General features: G+C 47.2%; 1 protein-coding gene and 1 long non-coding RNA gene across 2 annotated transcripts in view; one reads left to right on the top strand and one right to left on the bottom strand.

Annotated features, from left to right (window-relative positions):
• Positions 1–6,536, bottom strand: part of CALD1 (caldesmon 1) — a 118,757-nt gene extending 112,221 nt beyond the window's left edge. The window contains 2 exon segments of the mRNA XM_039913239.1: positions 5,341–5,439; positions 6,518–6,536. The gene's annotated coding sequence lies outside the window, so the exon portion shown is untranslated.
• A 5,354-nt stretch (positions 6,537–11,890) lies between these two features.
• On the top strand, positions 11,891–14,704 carry LOC114814523. Its single transcript, XR_003762312.1, has 2 exons — positions 11,891–12,300; positions 14,082–14,704. It is a non-coding gene; the product is annotated as an uncharacterized LOC114814523 (long non-coding RNA).
• Positions 14,705–21,263: the final 6,559 nt, after the last annotated feature.

Genomic DNA, 21,263 nt, shown 5'->3' with positions numbered 1-21,263 from the left:
ATGGGAGGGTGAAGAAGCGAGGGAGAGGGGTGGGGGAAGTAGAGGCAGGAGTTGGGAGTCCTCATGTCATGAAAGAAGTGGTTGAGCCCATGAGTCCTTAGGCTTAGACCTAGAAAGGCATCAGTTATGTGACTCGAAGGAATGTCAAGAAAAGAAGGCGTTTTAAGGTACAGAGGAAAACACAGAGGGAGGGTAAAGCAGGGCCGAGGGGAAGTACAGGGGGAAGAAATCAGACAGAAAACTTTCTTTTTTCAGAATAATACACCTTCCATCCAAATTTATTTCCTATACTCCCCTGCCTGAGATGAGAGACCTTGACGATATGCACGAACCATGCCCTCAAGGTCCAAACTATGAACGTGCTCTGTAAAGGACCATTTCCCTTAGTCCCCAAACCCTAATTCACAGTAGATTTGAGCAGGCAGAAAATTTTCCCTCACGCAAAGTGGCACCGTCAGGCAACGTCACCTGGGTTTCGAAGAGGGTCAGGAAGAAAAGAGACGTAGGAATAAAATCAGTTGGGGAACCCCTTCTGGAAGGAAGGTCAAGCAGAAACACAGGAAGTGGGGAGTGGTCTCCAGGATCACCAAGATCTTAGCTTGGGACTCTGCCACCCTTTGCCAGCATCCAGAGCCCACACATCCATCCCCTAGTCTGTTTTATCTTAACTTGGAGCAGGGGCTGGAGCTGGTATTTCTTAATTTGGTCATAAAACTCCTGAAAGCCGCTTTCTTTTTTTTTTATTGCTCTGCTGGCTATTGAACGCCAAACACACGCCCAGTTAAACTCTACCAAACTCTTGGAAGCGAAACCCTAAATCAGGCTGAACCTCAAGGTTTCACGGGTTTGGCTAGAAACGAATGGGAAGGCTCCTCTGTCTCTGGGCGTGGTGTGTGCCCAAAGCTTAGATCAGGCAAGTGAAACCACCCAACCACCCGCTGATAGCCAAACAGTCCTGGCCTCGACTTCCACAAACCAGATCCTCCCTTTTGCTCAGCCCAGTGATTTTCTTCCCAACAATCTAGGTTTAGCCTCAGTCCAGACTCCCTGGGTTGATACTCTCTGGATCAGCTCCTAAGACTCCTCTCTAATGCACTATCAATCCATCAATCATATTTATTGATGGTTAAGTCTGGAATGATTGACACTAGATGGAAAAATCTAGAAGCAGTGAGGCCTAGTGGAGAGAACACGGGCCTAGGAGTCAGAGGACCTGTGTTGTAATCCCGTCTACCATTTACCTGCTGTGTGGTCTTGAGGAAGTCGTTCAACGTCTCTTTTCCTCAGTTTCCTCATCTATAAAATGGGGATTCAATGCCTGATCTCCCTTCTACTTAGACTGGGAGCCCCATGTGGGGCCTCAGAGCTTAAGCAGTGTGGCTTAATGGAAAGAGCCTGGGCTAGGGAGTCAGAGGATGTGGGTTCTAACCCCGGCTCCGCCATTTGTCTGCTGTGTAGCTTTGGGCAAGCCACTTAACTTCTCTGTGCCTCAGTTACCTCATCTGTAAAACGTGGATTAAGACTGTGAGCCCAAAGTGGGACAACCTGATTACCTTGTATCTACCCCAGCTCTTACTGGGGTAAATCCCAGATTAGCTGTGCAAGCGATAAATCTACCTCACCCTGTGACCTCTGCCCTGCTAAAACTGTCCAGCAGTTTGGATTTTAAAGTTCTTCGTTTCACCAAGGAGGGCTCAACACCAGATCCCATTTCATTCTTTTGCGGTGCCGTGATGTCGAACGTTGCTGGCTTATGCTCAGAATATTGCCAGGAGGTTGAGAGGCCTTCGCATTCATTCAACTGTTCGTTCAATCATATTTATTGAGCACTTACTGTGTGCAAAACATTGTATTAAGAACTTGGGAGAATAAAATATAATGATAGACACATTCCCCACCCACAATGAGCTTACAGTCTAGAGGGGGAGACAATCTAAATAAATAAATGAATAAATATTATTTAATGAGCCCAATGTTTTTCTTCTTAATAATAATAATAATAATAATCACCTATTAGGTGTCAAGCACTTTAATAATAATAATTGTGGTATTTGTTAAGTACTTACTATGTGCCAGACACTGTACTAAGTGCTGAAGTAGAAACAAGTTTATCAGGTTGGACAAGTCCCTGTTCCACATGGGGCTCACAGTCTCGGTCCCCATTTTACAGATGAGGTGCCTGAGGCCCAGAGAAATGAAGTAACTTGCCCGAGGTCACACAGCAGATGAGAGTGGGGGGGGGGGCGGACTAAGGGCTTTCTTCTCTACAGAGCAAATGAGGGCCAACAGGAATGAGCTGTGGGATCATTAACTGTTCTGCACCTCACATTCCAGAGACACTTCTTGGTGATGTCAAGGATCCAGGGAAAGGAATGGCTTTAGTGACCTACTTCAGAGTCAGCATCCTTCCCCATGGCTACATCCAAGGTAAAAAGGGGGACATCCTACCCACTGCAATATTATTCAGAAGTGTTACTGGACACCACAGACTGTCGGTATTTCCCTCTCTCTAGTATTACAGTCGCAAACAAACCATTTCCCGTACCACCGTATGACCTCACGTTACTTTGAAGCTCTTTGGGTAGTAGCTGTAAAATACATTCAGATATTTAATGCAACAGAGTAAGTGACTCACTCCAGATAAATAAGCGCCGCCTCCTCATTTAGGAATCTAATCAAAGAGTTGAAGGGTTTGGGTCGCAAGTATATATTGGTTATGTCTGTGGGGGGCAAACCTAAATTAAATTTGAAAAAAAAAATTATACAACTCACAGTTTAATAAACTACCTACTGTGTGCGTGGGAAGTGGGATTTGAGACTACGGTGTTGATGTTATCATACTATTTGTTGCCAATTCAGCTCAGAAGGGAAGAAAAACTATAGGTCAACATTATCCAGAGAGGGTTTTTATTCTGCAATATTGCCTCTATATTTCCTGATTGGTACAAAAGGTGTCCTGATAGCTGATGCCTGGGAGTAAGGGTGAGGTGCATACTGGTTCCATTCCACATTTTTTTCCTCAGAAAAGGAAATATTGTGAAACTCTAAACCTATTTGCTTTATTGCTACCTTGATGATCAAAAATCCCAGGTGCGATAGTAAAAGATGGCATATGCTGAAAGAGTAGTTAATTACCGTCTTCCGAGCATTAGCTTTTGCTGGCATTTATCTATGAAGCCAGCTCGCCCCGCTCCCAGGTGCTCCCCAGTCGTGGAATCCTTTCCAATTCCCCTTCCTCCTTGCTTCTCCCTGGGCCTGACAGTTGCTCCCTTGTTCTGGTCTCCTTCCCCTCACGCACCAGTGTTCTGGGCAGGCTGGAAGGTGGGGTTTGAAGCAGCACAGCCAAGCATAAAGGGAGAGCTGGCCAAGAAAGAATGCCAAAAAAACCCCAAAAAAGGAACATGTCCATATTGTACTCTCCCAAGTGCTTAGTAGAGTGCTCTGCACACTGTAAGCACTAAAATATTGATTGACTGAAGAGAAAATATCTTCCCCTAAAGGCATCAGCAGCAGCAAGACTGAGCACAACATGCAATCCGACATCTGGGCAAGGAAAGGAGTGGAATGGCTGGGAGCCAGAGGACCTGGGTTCTAATCTCAGCTCGGCCACTTATCTGCCATGGGAACCTAGGCAAGTCACTTCACTTCTCTGAGCTTCAGTTTCCTCCTCTGTAAACTGGGGACTCAACACCTGTTCTCCTTTTTTCCCTGAGATTCTGAGCCCCATATGAGACAGGGGCTGTCTAATCTGAATGCATTGTATCTTCCCCAGTGCTTCGCACACAGCAAGCACTTAAGTACCACAGTTATTTTTATGATTACTCAATATTGCTATTTCCCTCCCTGCCATTTTGCATGGGGGCCTGTTGGGCTTAGCGTGTAGAACACCGAGCACCAAAGGAAAGAGTGGCTTTCCAGGAATCTGCCTCCAGCTCACATCTTGTGCGGTCTCTCCCAAGACGGGCAGCAGGGCTACGGCGTCTTGCCAACCTGCCGTCCGATCCACCTGGATCTCAGGAATTGAATCCATAATGTAGGTGGCATGGAGATGAAACAGCCTGAAGTGCATTCTGTCCATCTGGTAGGCATACCGATGTCAGACGGCCCCAGGCTGGTCTCTGACTAGCTTCATATGGTTTGGAGCCCGATAATTCCGGCAGTAACCATGGAAACCGCAACTTGATTCGCAACGGTCAATTTGATTGAGATCCAAAATGTCTGCACTGTTCAGGCCTGGCCTTCGAGCCTAATTCTACCCAGTGAATTAGGGTGTCCTGGGCATTTAGAAGAGTCCCAGCTCCCTTCTGAGCCACCATCAATCAGTTGTATTTATTGAGCGCTTACTGTGTGCAGAACTGAACTAACTGCTTAGGTGAGTAAAGTGTAGCGATATAACAGGTCTGTAGACACATTTCCTCCCCACAGTGAGCACTAAAGGGTTTTCCTCTTTGGTGGACATCACCACTGCCATGCAATAATAATAATTATTATTATGCTATTTGTTAAGCACTTACTATGTGCCAAGCCCTATTCTAAGTGCTGGGGTAGATGCAATTGATCAATCAATCGATCAGTAATAGTTCTAGAGCATCTACTGGGTACAGAGAACTATCCTAAGCCTTTGGGAGAGTACGCTAAGTGTAGAAGACACTACACGTACCCTGAAGGAGCTTATAATCTAACACAGTCTGAGACCTCTTTGGCCCACCGGAGGTCCCAGCCTGAGACGTGGTCCTTGACTTCTTCCCACAACCCGTTGGAGAGGAAGAGACAACATGACCCCACCCTCACCATCCCCCAGCTGAAGGGAGACGGCACAAACATCCATCTGAAATGCAACTGAGGACCGAGACAGGCAGCCCCTGAATGCTCTGCTATATCCTGCAGTTCACCGGGCTTTATTTTAAGCTGTGTTACAGATCGGAAGCTCTTTCCTTGGGCACTCTCTCCCCTCATTTTGACGGTTAGCTCCATGAGGACAGGAACCATATCTGTTCATCCTCATTGCGGTTTTTTCCTCAATACCCTAGTCTTGGCTAGTACAATGCAAAGCCCTTATGAAGAAGTGAAATGATGATAATACTATGACACAGTGATGGTGTCCAACACCAGCATTAAGGAAGTTCTCTCCTGGTAGGATCCGGTTCATTATCTCACCTCATCAATACTCCTGACGGCAAACGATAGCTTATTTCCCAATGAGGGTTAGCACCTCATTATGTTATTTCACGGTGGAAGGAAAACACCTCACCGGGGTCTTTTATAAGGTGTAAAATCAAGGGAGCAGAGACCTTAGCCAAGGCAAAGCACACAGAGGTAAATTCCTTAGTCCTTACTCACACACAAGCAATCCGACGTCCGGTTCCGTTCCTGTGCGTTCCAACGCCGGCCGCTAACGGACCCGAGATGCCGACTCCAGGAAGCTTCAGGAATTCCTCCCTACAACCAAAGGAGTATTGACAGAGGGTTAATTTGGGCCGGTTTTCTGCAAATGCAGGCAAAATGATTTCCGGCGTATTTTCTTAGTCCTGCATTCCGGTTTAGTAGGGAAAGGCCTGCAAGAAGAAAGCCATGACGCACTTGAAAGAGACCTGCCATTTTTATGTACTGAAGTTGAAAAATTAGGGTGAACACCTCAAATGAGATAATCACCGCTAATCACTGGCCTGCCTAAACTTCCTGACCAGAATCAAGAAGCAAAAATTATATTTTCAATGTTCAGTAGAGGAAAAGAAGTGGTTTCGCTTGGGGTCTTTGCCCTTGGCTCAGAAAACAGCCAAAATCCATCTGGACGAGAACTGAGGTTGAAGAGCCCCGGAGTTCAGCAGGCGGGGACAATCTGGGTTGGAGACAAGACCTGGAAGTGGAAAAGGGAGGGAAAGGAGACAGAAAGGGGACAGGGTTAGACTTCTTGCATTCATCAGGCTGAGGGAACTTCCAGAATTCCAGACCACTTGGCAGAAATTTCAGGGATGAGGCTTCTGGGGATTAGGGACAAGCATCCTTATTGGTAACCCAAAAGGGTAGGGCTAAGGGCAGAGGAGCTACTAATTTCCATGCCCCCCACACTGTCCCCCTCCCTCCAAAAAAATAATTCCCAAACAGGACTATCAAGAATATGTCCAAATTCTCCTGGGAAGTCTGGGTGTGGCGATGGGGAGGTGGATCGTAGGTTATGTGCCGAAAGCCTCATGAAGCCTTCCCTGACTAATCTGTCATCTCCCCATTCTAATCACCCCCCAGCCCACATAACCAACCCCTCAGCAACAGGCAAATACGATGGTCAAAATGTCTTGCCTGCCTGAATTCCCTGGTAAATACATCAACCCTCTGATTTGTCTTGGCCGTACGGATGGGGCCGGAGACAACCAAAATTACACTTTCATTATCTCTTGCAGTTACTCCATGCGCAGACGCTGGCATTCCACTTTTTAACTAAATATGGTCAAATGAAGCCTTTTCGTGATAACGGTCCTCAGAGAGCCCAAAACCAGTTGAGCTCCAGTGGAAAACCCACATGCTGATGCTTTCGAATGACAATCCAGCAGCTGCCCCGGCTGCCTTGAATGGGAAGGACATAAACTCACAGGATCCTTGTTGCCGGGAGACGAACTAAATGGAACTTGGCAAATAAATGTGGGCAAATACCTCACAAAGACATCAGACTTGGTAAGTGTTTGAGCTGTAAACTGTCCAGAAACAGCTGGATCGGACAGAGGAGTAGCAGCGTGGTTTAGCAGGAAGACCGCGGATCTGGAAGTCGGGGGCCTGGGTTCTAGTTCTGGCTCCACCTTTTACCTGCAGTGTGACCTTGGGTAAGTCACTTCACTCCTGTGTGCCTCAAGTTTCCTCATCTGTAAAATGATGGGGATTCAATACCGGTTCACCCTCCTCCTCAGACTATGAGTCCCAGTATGGGACAGGGACCGCACCTGGCCTGATTAACTTGTTTCTAGCACAGTGCTTAGAACAGTGCTTGACAGAGTGTTTAACAAATACCACAATTATTATTAGGTGAAGGGATTGAGGGGGAAAAGAGGAGGAAAGGCAACTTAGAATTCATGGCCCAAGTGTTGTCATTTTCTGCAGATCTGATAAAGGGAAGTTTTTGGAGGGGCAAGGGAAGGGAGCTTTAAAGAATTCCCAATCCTCCTTCCACCATTCCTACTGACCCCCTTCCTACTTCCCCAGTGTCAGCCCTGAGACGGAGACAACCTCCATCCTGGAATTTGGAATCGGTCCTGTCAATTAATCAGTGGTATCTAATGAGGAGCAGCATGGTCTAGTGGAAAGAGCACAGCCCTAGGAGTCAGAGGACCTGGGTTCTAATCCTGGCTCCACTGCTCATCTGCTGTGACATCTTGGGCAAGTCACTGTGCATCAGTTTCCTCATCTGTAAAATGGGGATTAAATCCCAATCCCTCCTACCTAGACTAGGAGCCCCATGTGGGACAACCTGTTAACTTTGTATCTACTCCAGTGCTGAGAACAGTTCTTAGCACATAGTAAGTGCTTAACAAATACCATTTAAAAAACAAAAAGAAACACTTGGGAGAGTACAAGAGTAGCAGTAACACGCTCCTTCTCACTGTCACTCTCTCTCACTCTCACTATCCTTCTTCCATATGCCAACATGCCTCTCATGTGGAATTTCACTAGACTTCCCTCTTTCCTGCATCAACTTTCCTCTAGCACGTGGAATCCATGTTATTCTCACTGGACTTCCCTCTTCCCTGCATCAACATTCCTCTAGCATGTGGAATCTGTGCTGGCTCTCTGGACTTCACTCTTCCACGCATCATCATGCCTCTCACATGTGGGATCCATGTTGTTCTCATTGGACTTCATTCTTCCATGCATCAACATGCTTCTAACTTGTGGAATCCATTTTCTCATTGGACCTCACTCTTCCATTCATCATCGTGTCTCACATGTGGAATCCGTGTTGTTCTCACTGGACTTCACTCTTCCATGCCTCAGCATGCCTCTGCCTAACTGCAGCCTAAACGCATCAGTTGGGGTAGGTAGATAAGTACCAGGATGGAAACAGCCCTGAAAGATGTGGAGATCGAATGCCCCTCGCCAGTCCATGTGGACCACACCTGTGCAATTACAAATGAGAGGAAAGACAGATGATGAAAGAAAACATAGGCCAGTGAAGTCTTATCAGGGGAGAAGAGCAGCTGGAAAGGCTGAAATCAATTCCACTCCGTGGCTTTTCCATTCGGCCAAAACCGTCGATTGGCTGCCGGGGGCTTGGGGAACATTCCATATACATCTTTATTTTCATCACTCTTATCGAGGAAATATTTATAGATTTTGCAAGTGGTCCAAGCTCACGGAATCGGTTGAGCACGCAGAAACCAGCTGGATTTGTTTCCTTGCGATGCCCCAAATTTTAAACGCGTTTCCCTTTACTTCATCCTTCTTTGATGTCACCAAATGTTTTAGTTAAACTGAAATTTTTGCTTAATGTCAAAACAATAAATCCCACTCATCTTCCATCGATTCAGCGTGACGATGGCCAGGCAAGAATTCCCACTACCCAGTTGCATCAACCCAATAGCCACTCTTAGCCCTTCGGTATTTATACTTCACCTCAGTGTGTATGTACATACCCACGTATGGATCGGTTCTATACACCCAGATATGCTCTACCACGGATTTTTGAGAAACCCCAGGTAAGAAAAACTTGTCTTCTTCTAATGCCATGTGCACAAAACTTTTCTCCCGATGTCACAGAGTGCAATAGCCAACAGACCTGCCTTGGAAGAATGTTCTCTATTTCTCTGGCAGGGTTCTAAACAGCACAAGTGGGGAAAATATGTGCTGTAGCAGAACTCAATGTGTACTGATCTCGATAAGCTACTGATTTATTTGTTTTTCTATTTCATCCTACCAGTAAATGAGGGCTTTCTGTATGCAGAGAACTCTACTAACCACTTTGGGAGAGTAAAATGCGACAGAATTGGTAGACACATTGCCTGTCCACAGTGAGCTTAGTTCAGAGGAATGTGACTTTTGCTTATGCATAATCAATCAACGCTATTTATTTAGTACTTACTGTGTGCAGAACATTGCACTAAGCCCTTGGTAGAGTTCAATATAACACACACATTCCCTGCCTACAATCAGCTTGCAGTCTAGAGAGGGAGAAAAAACATTAATATAAAGGAATAAACTATAGATAAGTGCCGTGAGGCTGAGGCAGGGTTAAATAAGAGGAAAATATCAGGGTGACGCAGAAGGGAATGAGAGAAGAGGAAATGAGGACTCAGGGAAAATCTCTTGGAGGAGATGGGCCTTCAGTAAGGCTTTGAAGGTGGGGAGAGTCACTGTCAGACATGAAGAGGGAGGGCATTCCAGGCCATAGGCTGGATATGGACAACTGGCCGGCAGTGGGATAGACAAGACTTAGGTAGAGAGTGTAGATGGGCATTGGTATGACTCTCCTAAGCGCTCTCTCCACTGTTCCAAGCACAGTAAGCACTCAATGAGTAACCCTGAAGGATGGCAAAGTAGGAGTTCATCTTAGATCAGCTTCCTCGATTTTAAAGTCACATCCATTTTGTGTCTGTATCTATGATTCTATTTATCTTGATGGTATTGAAGCCTGACTACTTGTTTTGTTTTGTTTTCTGTCTCCCCCGTTTAGACTGTGAGCCCGTTGTTAGGCGGGGATTGTTTCTATCTGTTGCCCAATTGTACATTCCAAGCGGTTAGTAGAGGGCTCTGCACACGGTAAGCGCTCAACAAATACGATTGAATGAATGAACGAATGCATTTGTTGTCACCGGTTTGTCATGTTCAACTTCGGAGAGCCCTTCTCTCTGTTTTCTCTTCCAACCAGCCACAGGACCCACTGTTTATTGCCATCTCCATCGGTAAAAAGAACAATAATAGTAATGGTGTTTATTTACCCCACTCTTAGTCCCACAACACTTTTGTGCATTTCAGTAACATGTTTATTTTTTATTAAGGTCTGTCTCCACCCTCTAGCCTGAAAGTTCCTCGTGGGCAGGAAATCCGTCCACCCACTCTACTGCAGTGTACTCTCCCAAGTGCTCAGTACAGCACTCTGAACCCGGCAAGTGCTTGATAAATAATTAAGTGCTTAGGATGTGCTCTGAGCACTGGGGTAAATCAGGTAAGAGACAGTCCCTGTACCGTACGTGGATCCCAGTCTGTGGGGGATGGAGAACAAATCGTTTAGCTCATTTTATAGAGGAGGAAACTGAGGCACAGAAAAGTCAAGGGACTTCATCCAAGGTCACACAGCAGGCAAATGGAGGAGCCAGGATTACAACGCTCATCCTCTAACTCCGGGCCCATGCTCTTTCCACTATCTCATCAGTCACCACTAATTAATATTGCACGGTCGGGGTTGCCCAGGGCAAGTGTATTTTGGGAGACCCTTTTCCCCCCAGTCGCAATATCCATTTCCGACCAAAAACAAAAGAGGCCAAACAAACGCTGGTAAACTGCTAACAGACATACCTATGAACCTCCAGTTCTCCTAGAAAGCGGAAGCTGTATTTTGTAGAACACCATATTAAGGAACATCTGTGCTATGTCACAGTACTCAATGTCATGCACAGGCACACACCACAGTTTCTTCAGTCTCCATAATGGGTCCTCTCCAGACACATGAACGTTATTTTTGCAGTCCTGTGCGATCCAAAACATGCCGTGAAAAAACGCCATGGCAGAACTGAGACACCGCTCTGCTAGGCCGAGGTCAAAACGCCTGCCTCATTGGCGGATTTAATTCCAGATTAGCCCACCTGCCACCTCTCCTGGTTCCTTTCCCGCTGATTCCCCAGGGACGCCTTCAAAACAACGGCCCCATCAAATTGCCGAGGTAGAGTACCAGAGAAACCTAGGAATCCAAATTTCCCCAGTCTCAGTAGTTTGTAAATTCAGCCCTGAAGTATTAGGCCAAAACAACTAGCAGAAACCACCACATTGGAAAAATCTAATTATCAAGAGAATCTGCCTACTGCTTACTAAAACTGGACTAGAAAGTTTATGATTATCATGGGAAAAGAAAACAAACAATTTTTCCATCTGATTATTTTCAGCTTGTTAGGATACCAACTCTGTTGTATTGTACTATCCTAGATACAGTGCTTTGCACACTAAGTGCTCAAGAAAGAGCAAAAATTAGGAATAATTAGCACATTAACAGATGATGAAGAGAGGAGACGAGGATCAATCGCATATATTGAGCACTAACTGTGTGCAGAGCACTGAATTAAGTGCTTGGTAGAGTAAAATATAGAAGAGTAGGTAGACTCTGCACAAACTCACCATCTTGTTAAAGGCAGATGGACGAACAACCGCAGCAAAATGATCTTGTTTAAAAACGTTTACATGTTCCTCTCCCAAGGATAACTTCTCACTACCATTTTGGTTGTTTCAGGTTGGATTTGGAAGAGAAAGCCTGCGAGGGAGAGGAGAATGGCCTCTGCTGAGGTCAAATTATCATTCAGACTCCTCATGCAAACCCCAGTAGTCTAGATATTTGAGTCACTTTATCTTTGCCACAGCCTCAGCTCTCTCTCCCATTTCACTTCGTGTCCCCCGACAGAGCTCTTGCCCACTCCTCCCTCCCTCCGTCCTGGTTGGTATTTCTCACACTGATTCAAACAACCTCAACCTCACCTACCCAATGGTTTTGTTTTTTTTTTAATGGCAATCGTTAAACTCTTACTATGTGCCGGGCACTGTACTAAACTCTGGGGTATATACAAGATAATAGGGATGGACACATTCCACGTTCCCCATAGGATTCACAGTCTTAATCCCTATTTTACCAGATGAGGTAACTGAGGCAGAGAGAAGTGACATTCCCAAGGTCACACAGCAGACGAGCGGAGGATCCTGGATTAGAACCCAGGTCCTTTGGCTCCCAGGCCTGTGCTCTTTCCACTGGGCCATGCTGCTTCTGGTTGTGTGACTTTTCTTGGGTAGCCCTAACCTGAGAGCTGTCAGACTCATCTGGGCCATATAATCTAGGCTTAAACATTTAGGGTATCTGGGGACTATTTTTGCTTGAAATACCTGGAGTGTTGCCTCAGTCCTTAACCAGGAAACGAGGGGGTGATAATCCGGTCCTTCATACACCCACAGACTGATGCCTTCCATACTTTTTCTCATTCAGAGCACAATAATGCTGGAGTCTCTGTTTGGATTGGCTGAGATCCTCTAGGCTAAAATCCCGCAGACGAATAGGGATGGATCATTAAGCCCCAGGCCGCAGAATCTCCACTGCCGAAGAGGCAACTGCAGTCTCAAACGGTAAGGGAAAATTTAGATGTTTATTTTTCTAAGTTTCTAGAACTTTCCCTGCCTGTCTGCAGGAAATACTAAGGAGTAAAACTATTTATGGCTCCACAAGATTTTTCGATCTTCTCATGGGAAACTATGGCGGACAAGCCTCTCCCGTCGGCACATCAGGCTGGCTTGCCTCCGCTGGGAGCCGATGCCGCACTCTGCCCTCTCCCCGCCTGGTGATTGGCGTATCAATCCCATTTCAGAGCAGTGGGTTCACCACGGAAGCCGGCGCTCTGCCGTCCGGGTCAAGTCCCGGATGTCTGGAAATCGCTTCTGCTGGCCAGACTGATGCCAGCCCAGTGCTCCTGGCGAGGCTTGCACGGGAAAGGGAGAAAGGGGGCAAGTTTTGGGCAGGGGGAGGCCGAAGGACGTTACTCGTTCAGAACCCCGGCACTCTTGTTAGCCATGGCAGCAGGAATGGTCACTTTAGTCCAGGACTGGAAGAAGGCTAGGATTCCAGAACTCGGATGCGGTTCAAAAATGCTTCCCGGAACATCTGTGGCTAGGGTGGCGGCATTCCGGTCAAGTGCTGAGCACAATGTTCTGCACACAGTAAGCACTCAAATACTATTGATTGATTGAGTGCTTGTGAGGGGTAGGAGCCAGACTTGCCCTTATCTGAAGAGGGGCTAAAATGGCAGCATCTGCTGAAAAATTCCTTTGGGAATAATATCAGCCTTCTGAGAAACAAACCTTGGGTAAATAGCCAACCTTCCCTTTCCGTTGAACGCTATTGAATATTTTGATATATTGAACTATCGGAAGGTCAATAAAACAAAATGTCGGGTCCTCTCAGGCCAGAAAGCTACTTCCTAAATTTTGTTTAAGCATGCTAGGAGGCTGGAGGCCTGGAAATTTAGTACAGTGCTTGACACTTATCAATATAGGGAATTTATAAAATCCTAGTAGGGAATTTATACAGAGATATCAGCTAAATCCCCCAGAAGGATCTGCCGAGTGACACTCTGGTCTTTTGCTTAGCTGGGAGGGGGCAGAAAATTATTGCCTCAACTGCTTCCCTTATTTCTCAATAACGTCAAGCAAATCACCAACCGTGGCTACAGGCATCGGTTGGCTTACGGGTTAGCTATGCTAATTATTACAGGATAACTAAGCACTGGGCTGAGCACTGGGGTCCACACGAGATGATCAGATCTGTGTTTTGCAGAGGTCAAGTTGGTTTGGAGCTCACGCTTAGTGAGCAGACCTGTAACCTTCCCACACTCCATATGACTGATTCCTTCATGGCCACTAGCCCCGTCTTTAATGCTGCCAAGTAGCCAGGACAGGTGTTTGTCCCATAAAGGGCTCAAAATCTAAGGAGGAGGGAGAACTGGTATACTGGGCTCCATTTTATGAGGAATCGAGCTGAGCTGCAGAGAGGTGAAGCGGCTTGCCCGAGTCACAGAGCAGGCCAGTGGCAGAGCAGGACCTCGAACTCAGGTCTCCTGTCTCCCAGGCCTGTTTCTTTCCCCCAGGACCCTTCTCTGCCTTGTAGTCAAAAATAATAATTACGGTACTTGTTCAGCTCTTATTATATACCAGGCACTGTTCTACCCCAGTGCTTAATTTGGTTGGACACAATCCCTGTCCACCTGGGCTCACACTCTTAATCCCCATTTTAAAGGGTAACTCAGTTCCAGAGAAGTGAAGTGACTCATTCAAGATCACACAGCAGACATATGGCAGAGCTGGGATCAGAACCCAGGACCTCCTAACTCCCAGACCCTTGCTCTATCCACTAGGCCGTGCTGATTGTGATTGCAAACGACGCACTAGCATCCGGTGATGGAGTGACTGAAGCAGACCCTGATCTCCTCCCACTTCGCCCTCCCCCAGATGGTTTTCTCGACCACCCCAGCTGGGACTACCGACCTTAGCGCAGTAACACACTTGGGATCCCTGGGTCCGCCGGGCACTGGGAAGGGCCAGGGATGGTCCCCTTTTGACTTTTTCCCATAGATCTTGCTGCTGCCCTGAAATGCCTGGAATGCCGGTCGGGGCGGAGGGACGGGGCTCATCGGGGACAGTCGCAGGCCAGCGCCTCAGCAGGGAGGATGGAACATAATCAGCCCAGTGCCGACCGGGGCAACTAGCCTTGAGAAAAACAGAATGGATCTCGCTTTCAATGGGAGAAGAACACCGCCTCGGGTGGCCCCGTGTTCTGGAAGAGGCTCTTGTCCCTGGTCGTGACAGAAAGGGTAGGATCTAGGCAAGGGCAAACGGGACAGAAGGTGATGCCCAGCAGCTCTCCATCTCCGCGAGAGGGAAGAGACAAGCGATGCCGGAGTTAGACATCAGAAAGAGCAGGGCATGGACTTCTGAGAGAGAGGGCAGAATGGGGAGATTGCAGTTTGTTTTTATGGTATTTGTTAAGCACTATGTGTCAAATGCTGTTCTAAGGGCTGGGGTAGGCACAAGTTAATTAGGTTGGACAAGTCCCCGTCCCACATGGGGCTCACGGTCTAAGTAGGAGGAAGAATAGGTATCTCCCATTTTATATTTGAGGAAACGGAGGCACAGAGAAATTAAGTGACGTGCCCAGGTCACACAGCAAGCAATTGGCCGAACTAGGATTAGAACCCAGGTCCTCCCGACTCCTAGGTTACGCTGCTTCTTGGAGACGAGTTGGGAACAGCGAGATGAATGAAATGGCTTCTGGAAGTTCCTTTCAGAGTGGAAGCTGATTTTTTATGCTTGAAGTTTCACATATTCCTAATACTGCACCTTCGGCAGGCAGTCCAGCTCTCCAAAGCTTTGGCTGCACAAGCTGCTCAAGGAGGTCCAATTCTATCCTTTCGATGGGGCACAGTGAGTATAAGTTCCTGTGGGCAAAGAACATGCCTTAAGCTTCTGTTGTACTGACCCAACACCTGCGGTAGGTGCTCGCTAAGTCAGTCGATCGTATTTATTTATTTATTGAGTGCTTACTGTGTGCAGAATATACTAAGCACTTGGGAGAGTACAATATAACTATAACAGATACATTCCCTACCCACAATGAGTTTACACTCCAGAGAGGGAGATAGACATTAAATCAACAAATTACAGCTACGTACACGAGTGCTGAGGGGCTGGAAGAGGGGACGATTAAAGGGAGCAAGTCAGGGTGACGCAGAAGGGAGTTGAAGATAAGGAAAAGAAGGCTTAATCAGGGAAGGTCTCTTGGATCACCAGTACTTCTGCTAGGGGAGAGATAGCTTAAGCAATCTGGGCTAGAGGATAGACTGGGAAATAGTCCAGGAGTAGGGGCGGGCCTGGATTCAGAGTGTTTCCTCCTCCACTCCTGGGGGAAGACTGTGCCTTCCCCCGTTAGACACAACTTCTCTGTGTTGCAGAAACGCAGCCTCCGAAATAGGTTTTTATTATAAGTTTGTCTAAACCAACAAACTTTTAGATTTACCGCTGCACTCCCCCGTATCCTTTCTTGCAAAATGACAAACCTCGGATTCCACCCCTTGGTGCATTTTTGTTTCTTGTTCTGCCAGTGGTGAAACTTCAGGTCGGCACTATCAAAATGAAAAGCCACGAGCCTAGGCTATTCAGCCCACGCTCCAGAAGCTGCAGAGATGGTGGGCAAGTACTCGTTAGCCTGCCGCTCTGCCCTAGCTCCTCCTCTCGTACATTTATTTGGGAAGCAGCCTGGCATAGAGGAAAGAACGTGGGCCTGAGAGTCAGAGCACCCAGGTTCTAATCCCGGATCTGCCACCTGTCTGCTGGGTGACCTTGGGCAAGTCATTTCACTTCTCTGGGCCTCATTGATCTCAACTGTAAAATGGGGATTAGGACCTTGAGCCCTACCTAAGACAAGGTCTATGTCCATCCTGATCATCTTGAATCTATCCCAGTACTTAGTACAGTACCTGGCACATAGTAAGCACTTAAAAAATACCATTTTAAAAAAATGAGGGTTATGGACTCCTTGCTCAAGTAGCTTGGGGGCCATCCTCATGGCCCTGTACAAAGTGAAGGTGGTCTCAGAGGCAGCCAAAACAGGCAAAATACCGGGACAGAATTACCCACTGGGCTAATTAAATTTCCTCTAGATCCCACCCGAGGGACAGGCACCATGTCTAATTACCACCTGTGTATTAATAATCACGTGTTACGCGCTTACTATGTGCCGGGCACTGTACTAGCCCCGGGGTAGACACAAGCAAATGGTGTTGGACGCAGTCCCTGTCCCATGTGAGGCTCACAGTCTCAATCCCCATTTTACAGATGAGAGTACTGAGAGCCAGAGAAGTAAAGTGACTTCCTCAAATCATAGAGCAGACAAGTGACGGAGGTGGGATTAGAACCCATAACCTCCTGACTCCCAGGCTCGTGCTCTAAACACTACGCCGTACTCTTTCCTAGCAGTTAGTACAGTGCTATGCACACAGTAAGCACTTAAGTACATAAGAGGGTTTGGCAGTCATGACCTCCTTATAACAAGATACCACATTTCAGGAGAAACTGAACCGTTCATATCAGAGCGGGCAGATTGTGTTTAATCAACATGAAGCCAGATTTGATCAGTCGATTAGTGGCATTTAGTGAGCGCTTCCTTCGGGCAGAGCACCGTACTAAGCATTTGGGAGAGATAAATAGTCGGGCCCTTAAAATCCTGTCCAGCTCAAAAGCGGGCAGGGCTCGCATCTATCAGTTGTGTGGTACCGTTCTCTTCCAAGTATGAAGTTCAGTGCTTCCCCCACAGTACGCGCTCAATAAATATCTGACTGACTGATCAAATGAACGAGGCTCATCCTTAATGGAGACTCCACCATCTTCTATTCAGGCCAAAAGGGTTTTGTGGAACGCTTCCGTCCCGGACTCTCCTGCTACACACTCTCCGATGGGACTCCCAGTGGAGCGGGCTCTGCGATAAACCCATCAAAGCGGCCGGCTCCGGTCTATATTTTCCCCTCCACCCTGGGTCTTTGGGCCCGATCCCTCTCCCCGCCTGTTCTGCTAGTTCTCACAGCTGCCCTGGCCTTTGCACATGATGTTATTTTAGCAGCACTTCCAAGTCAATGGGAAAAATCCCTCACTACCCCGCGGGGGACCTTCTGGAGGAAGAACTTCAGCCTTCCATTTCTCAGAACGGAGAGGCTCTTCCCTGCAATGCCAAGACCTCTGTTGGACATCAGCAGCCTGCCGGCATCAGGGCGGGTCTGCTCATGGCAGATGCTGTGGCTTTATTGTTATTCTGTCCTCTCCCAAGCGCTTAATACAGTGCTTTGCGCACAGTAAGCGCTCAGTAAATATGACAATGAATAAATGAATGACCACCCTGCGTTTTGCAGAGGTCAGGTTGGTTTGGAGCTCACGCTTAGTGAGCAGACCTGTAACCTTCCCACGCTCCATATGACTGATTCCTTCATGGCCACTAGCCCCGTCTTTATGGCTACCAAGTAGCCAGGACATCAACTCATTCACCAGGGCAGGAGATCCTTTTATGACCAAAAGAGAACTCCCTTCTGCCCAGCCAACTAGGATGTGGACTGCCCATTTCCTGGATTTTAGTCTCCCAACCCACCAATCCGACGGCTCCCACAAGAATCCCCCAGAGAAACTCACTCTGCTCAGTGAAAGAACAAAGCAAGATGGACTCCAGAGATCAACGTGAAATTATTCAGGAAATGGGCGGTTAGAGCACAATTTGGAGGAAGAGTCTGGTTATTTTGGGGGTTGGTGATACATCTGATTTGCCTGGTATAAGTGGACCCAAAGATCAAGGAAAGGCAGAGAAGCAGCATGACCTAGCTGAAAGAGCCCAGGCCTGGGAGTCAGGAAAGTCATGGGTTCTAATCCCAGCTCTATTTGCCCGCTGGGCAACTCAGGTAAGTTACTCCACTTCTCTGTGCCCTCAGCTTCCTCATTTAAGAAACAGGGATTCAATACCTGTTCTATCTTTCCTTTAGACTGTGAGTCCCACATAATAATAATAACGTTAAGTGTTTACTATCTGCCAGGCACTAAGTGCTGGGGTGAATACAAGCAAATCAAGTTGGACACGGTCCCTGTCCCCCATGGGGCTCACACTCTTAATTACATAGAACAGGGACTGTCCAACCTGCTTATCTACCAGAGTCCTTAATACAGTCCTTGTCACAATGTAAGCACTTAACAAAAGCCACAAGTCTTACTATTATGAGAGAGTTCTGTGTGGTTGTTTTTTTATTGAAGAATTACTACAATAACGGCGGTATTTGTTTAGCCCTCGCTATGTGCCAACCTTGTCCTAAGTGCTGGAGTAGATATGCGGTACCATCAGATCAGACAGCCCCTCCCTCAAATCAGGCACAGTTCGGGCTCCGTTTTCCCAGGTGCAGACACAAGGACACCAGATCCAATTTCACTCACGCGACGAGTGATGGTCCCGATAGGAAATTACGAGCCACTACAGTTTTCTGGGCCCTGCAGTCACAAGAACAGCCAATTTCCCCAAAGGCATTCTGCCGCCCCAGGGCAGGCTCCAGATTAGCCTGGCCATTTCCTGGGATTTGTCCTGAACAGTCCGGCTTCCTGCTGATCTGCCTCCTATCTGGGACAGATCTGGTACCGGATGCCTTTACACCCAATACTCATTTTTTTCCAATGCCGACATCCCCCTGCCACGGTTCCTGCCTCCGTGGCCCAAAGTACAGATGTGCCGTCTGTGGGGGATTTTTTGTGACGGAATTTGTTAATCACTGAAAAAGGATCATGGCCTCGTGGATAAAGCCTGGGCGTCGGAAGGACCTGAGTTCTAGAACCGGCTCTGTCCGCGTGTCTGCTGTGTGACCTCAGGCAAGTCACTTTGCTTCTCTTGGCCTCCGTTACCTCATCTTTAAAACGGGGATTAAGACTGTGAGCGCCAAGTGTGACGAGAACTGTGTCCATCCTGACTAGCTTGTATCTACCCCAGTGGTTAGTACAGTGCCTGGCACATAATAAGCACTTAACACATACCGAAAAAAAAAAAAAGGCTACTTACGATGTGCCAGACAGTTTACTAAGCACTGGGGTAGACACAAGGTAATCAGGTCGGATACAGTCCATGTCCCAACATGGGGCTCCCTGTCTTAATGACCATTTTACAGATGAGGTAACTTAAGCATAGAGAAATCAAGTGACTTGCCCAAGATCACACAGCAGACAAGGAGCGGAGCAGGAATTAGAACCCAGGTCCTCTTATTCCCAGGCCCGTGCTCTTTCCATTAGGCCATGCTGCTTCTCAGGGATCCGGGAGGAGAATGCAAGAGGGCGGATTTATTCCGGGACAGGGGTCCGCCCAACAGCCTGTCCGATGTCACTGAGCTATGCTGAGTGCCAGGCATAACCCGCAGTGCCCTGGGCACCTAGAGGTCCCGTATCCATCCTTGGTCTCTCTGGTCCCACATGCCAGGCCTCATGTTGAGAGAAGAAAATAGAGACCTGAAGAACTGCCCTTTAACCAATCTCGTGCTACAGGAACCCGGGCCTCATACCAAAGAGTTGCCACCCATAAACCGTGTGGGCTTTGGGATGCAAAGACCTGGCCCAGAAAGCTGTGGGTCAGTAACAATCTTCTGCTTCCAAGCAGGGACAAGACACCCCACGAGAACAGAAAAATTCTCATTCCACTGATATTTCTGTTCTCTGTCTCCCAGCCCCCAGACCTAGAAAAGCAGAAGTTGAAGTGCTTTTTTAAGCACTGGCTCAGATTTCCAAAAACAGAATACTCTCCATCATAGATGTGTATGGTGTCTGGCTAAAAACCCATATACCTGAACCCTCTCCGGTTGGTATTCCTGCTTCCGGTGGGCTTTTACCGGAGAAAATATTTAGGTGGAAAGCCAAACCCCAAGCAGCAAAATTTCAAAAACTCACCCAGGACTCCATTATCTCTGCTCCTAATAAACCGGTGAAAAGCTCCTGAGAAAACCCGCCTTAGTACGGAAAATGTGTTTGCACACAATCAGCAGGGTTGGCCAACTTCCACGTAACCTAATATGGTTAAGAAAATGTTGGACTGGAGCAAAGTGAGCATTGCCAAACTTAACAAGTTTTCAGTGAGCAGAGTGCTGCAGAGTCCTCTGTTTAGACTCAGGATAATTTCAATTTAGATGCATCCATTATCCAGTCAAACAAACTACACCATATTCGTACTACTACATAATAACACACCCCAGATCCCGCATGGTACCTTCTGCCCACTGACAGGGAAGATTAACCATCACTACCTGTCCAAAAAAGGCACTCAGAGGTGGTCTCTTGCGTAGGCTTCCCTGTAAAGAAGAAATAAACTGGAATATACCCAGTTTTGACTACTCTGGGGAAGTGTGATGGTGCTGGGACAAAGGTTTCAAGAGCTAAGGCAGAGGGAGAGGAGGAAGAGAGAAGGATAGGCTTTTTAACTAAGATGCTTGAGACCTGGGAGAAGGTCTCTATGGCTGAAGCAATGCTCTTCATCTTATTGGGACCAGGCTAAGACTCCTTCCCAGTGCTATTTTTTGAAGCAGGAACAATTGAGAAGTGAAGAAATAACTATCCGGCATGAATCCTCGGTAGAGTAATAAGACTTCGACGTGCTAGCAAAAATAGCACGGAGACTGAGCCTGTGAAGCACGGAGTGAACTTCTGGGCCCTAAAATTAGCCAGTTGAGCCACCCACGTTTAAAAAAGTGACGTGGATCACACCAAACCCTTTACTTGGCACATGAAACCCAGACAATCCTTGGATAATTAAAAGTAGGCTAATAAGAAATGAGCAGAACTTATACCAAACTGGGTCCCACCAAACTGCGAATCTAGATTAAGATGTTACGCTAGACTGTAAACTTGCAGTGGACATGGAACGTGTCTACCAACTCTTTAATACTGTTTGTAATAGTGTACTATCCCAAGCACTTAGAATAGTAAGCCCTCTATAAATATGACTGAGAGACACTGGGATTATCTGGAAGCCACCATGGCTGAGG

Source organism: Ornithorhynchus anatinus, chromosome 10, assembly GCF_004115215.2.
Source record: "Ornithorhynchus anatinus isolate Pmale09 chromosome 10, mOrnAna1.pri.v4, whole genome shotgun sequence".
Lineage (NCBI taxonomy): Eukaryota > Metazoa > Chordata > Mammalia > Monotremata > Ornithorhynchidae > Ornithorhynchus > Ornithorhynchus anatinus.
Note: the sequence above shows the minus strand (reverse complement) of the source record. Positions and strands in the feature narration are given on the sequence as shown.